Here is a 3,764-nt window from a genome sequence, read left to right on the forward strand (position 1 = left end):
ATTTGTGCTAATAGTATCAAAAATACATTGTATATTTATAAATATATTTGTCAGATTGATGCATTTGAAAGTAGCTAATATTAGTTCTAATTATCTTGCTATTGTTTATAGTGATTTTAATGGGAATTAAGTCTTAGCCACAGCACTAACTTTACAACATTTCTATACTGTCATGTTAAATCCCTATAACTACATATCCTACTGAGATGCATTTAGGGCATTACACCTTGTTTATGACTGAAATGAATACTCACATATACACATACAGCAAGAGATTAAGAGTTTAAACAAACCAAGAAGTGAGGTTTACAAATGTAGAAGAGAATGTATGCATTTGCTTATTGTTCTGTAGGCTACTTAAAAGTCCTATGCAAAAAAATTTTAAAATAGCTTTAGAGATAGTCTCATCTTTACATTTTTATCTTACCCCAAAATGTACTGCTACCTCATCTAGTGTTAGGTACATACACTATGATGAGATGTTTGAAAAATAAAATATTTTAAATATAAATCATATAGAGATGTCTTTATCACTCTAAATCTCTGAATTGACCAGAATGTAATAGCAACATAAAGGTTACAGATGCCTAAGGGCACCACTAGCAGAAGGTAATGTGGAACCACAACCATTACCCTGCCACGTAGAGCACAACTTCTGCCACTCACAGAGGAGACAGATGGCAGTGAACTTCACAACAACTCAGGACTAACACTGTCATCTAGTTTAATCTGTACCTGGTGAGAGGTATACACCCCAGTGATGACTTCTGTATACTAGTGAGACTTTTTAATTTTCCCCTTAATGTCTTACTAAACTGTTTAAAAGACGGTTGATATAAGCAGCTCTTATCTATGGTAGGTCCAAGTGGTTTGAAATAAACCGTCTCTGAGTGGACTGAAACAATTTGCATAGGAGCAGCATAAACTGGATTTCTTTAGTGATGTTTAATTATAAAATGTTTCAAATGAGCAGAAAACTGTGTAGCTGACATCCACATGGTCAAAACCCGTATTTACCCGATGTTGCTTTATATATATGCTATGGTTTGAAGTTTGTGTTGCTCCAAAATTCATATGTTAAAATCCTAATCCCCAAAGATGCTGGTATTAGAAGATGAGGCTTTTGGGAGATTTTTAGGTCATGAGAGTGGAGCGCTCATAAATGGGACTAATGTTCTTATAAAAGAGACTCTACAGAAACCCCTCATCCTTTCCATCATGTCAGAATACAGTGAGAAGGCACCAGCTATAAACCAGGAAGTAGGCCTCCTACCAAACATGGCCACGCTGGAGACTTGGTCTTGGAATTCCAGCCTCCAGAACTGTGAGAAATTAATTTCTACTGTTTAGAAGCTACCAAGTCTGTGCTATTTTGTTATAGCAGCCAAATGGAATAAGATAATATCTATTTACCAAAAAAGGAAACATTACAGATGCATCTAAGTCACCTCTTCTGTATTTTTCCCTTTCTCCATTTTTTCCCACCAGAGATTATCATTGTTCTGTGGCTACTGAGAGTCATCCCCAAGCATGTCTTTATACTTTTTGTTTGTTTTATTTTGGGGTGTTTTTTTTTTGAGGGGGGTGGTAATTAGGTTATTTATTTGTTTATTTATTTTTAATGGAGGTTCCAGGAGTTGAACCCAGGATTTTGTATATGCTAGGCATGTACTCTACTGCTGGCCCGTGCACTCCCTACTTTTATACTTTTAAATACAGGTATAAAACTATAAGTGATTTTAAAAAAGTGTTTTAGACATTTTCCTATTTTATATGAATGGCATACTATACGTATCCTTTTGTAATCTGCTAATTTAAATGAACTTTGTTTTTGAGATTTATTTGCTTTAATGCATGTAGACTAGTTCATTAATTTTAATGTGTATAGTATTCCATTGTATGAAGAAAAACCACTCTTAATTTGTCTGTTTTCTCATTGAAGGGCATTATTAATGATTTCTATTTTAAAAAAGGCTGCCATAATAAATGCATCTTGTGCTCATGCAGAAGAAATACTCTAGTATTTACCCTAAATTTAAATTGCTGGATTGATGCATATATATTTTGCAATTTTAATGAATACTACTAAATGCTTTTTAGAGTAATTCTACCAAATTATACACTTATTTGCTGTGAATAAAAAAAACTCCTGTGACTTTACATCCTAAGCAACACTTTTTAATTTTTGCCAATGTGATGAGTATGAAATTATTGTTTTAATTTATATTTCAGGAACAGTTGTACCCTTAAGGGTCTTCTTTTTTTAATTAAACTCATATCAACACATGATTGAAGAGTCAAACAATATTTCCAGTTCTGTCTTAGGATGAAGAGAGCAGGAAGATGCATTTCAAGGAAAAAGAGCCAGATTAACTTTAATTTCACAAATTTTTTTTTTAATATCCATTGAATGAACAGTGAAAAATTGGCCCAAAATAAACAGACTTATAGAGAGAGGGGACATATGAGCACTCACTCACCTAGCTGGCCATCCAACTTTCAACAAAAAATTATAAGACATATAAGAAGGCAGGAAAGACTCACAAGAGACACAGCCATCAGTAGAATCAAATTCAGATATGACACAGACGTTGTCACTGACAGGGAGTATTAAAAAACTATGGTTCATATATTAAAGATGCTAATGAAAATGATTGAAAACATACAAAATCAGATGGATAATTTCAGCATGGAGATGAAACTTATAAAAAACAAATCAAATTGAAATGCTAGAAATAAAAAATGTAGTAATAGAGATGAAGAGTTTCTTTAAAATAGTCATCAGTAGATTTAGCACCATGAAATAATAATTGAACTTGAGGGAAAGGCAATAGAAATGATCCAAACTGAAATACAAAGAGAAAAACAAAAGAGAAAAAGAAAGAGAAAGAGAGATAAACAGAACCAGAACCAGAACTTTCAAGAGCTATGGGACATTATTAAACATTCTAACATAAGTGTAATTGGAACCCCAGAATCCCAGAAGAAAACAAGGAAGAAAATGAGCAGAAGAAATATTTGAATGTGTAATGCGTAAAATTTTCCAAAATTAATGACAGACACGAAAGCACAGATTCAGAAATTGAGAGACCATCAAACAGGATTTATAACAACAGACACACACACATTCCAAGGCATATTATATTCAAACTGCTGAATACAAAAGACAAAGAGAAAATATAGAAGTCAGCCAGGGAAAAAAATTAACATTATTTACAGAGGAATAAAAATCAGATTTATGGTAAACTCATCAGAAATCAAGCAAACCAGGAAGCAGGAGATATCTTTAAAGTTCTAGGGAAAAAACAACAACAATAACAACAAAAAAACTCCTGCCAAACTAGAATTCTACATCCAGTGAATGAAATTTTCAAAATTAAAGAAAATAAATAATTTCTCGAACAAATAGCTAGGGAATTCACCGTTAGTAGACCTACTCTACAAGAAATTATGTTTAGGCAGAAGTAATATGTAAGAGAAAAACTGAATCTATGCAAAGAAATGATGAAAACAGGAAATGGACTGAGGTAATGAAATAAGGAATGCAGTTTGCCTCTGCAAGCTGGAAAATGTAAGGAAATAGACTTTTCACCTCAGAGCCTCCAGGAGGAACTAGCCTCTTTAACGTCTTGGCATTAACCCAGTAATAGAGTTCAGACTTCTGACATGCAGAACTGTAAGACAACAAATTTGTGTTGTTTTTGAACTACTAAATTTGTGGTTTAATATGTCATAGCAGCAATAGGAAACTGATACAGATGTAT

The sequence above is a fragment of the Camelus bactrianus genome, chromosome 5 (genome assembly GCF_048773025.1).
Source record: "Camelus bactrianus isolate YW-2024 breed Bactrian camel chromosome 5, ASM4877302v1, whole genome shotgun sequence".
Classification (NCBI taxonomy): domain Eukaryota; kingdom Metazoa; phylum Chordata; class Mammalia; order Artiodactyla; family Camelidae; genus Camelus; species Camelus bactrianus.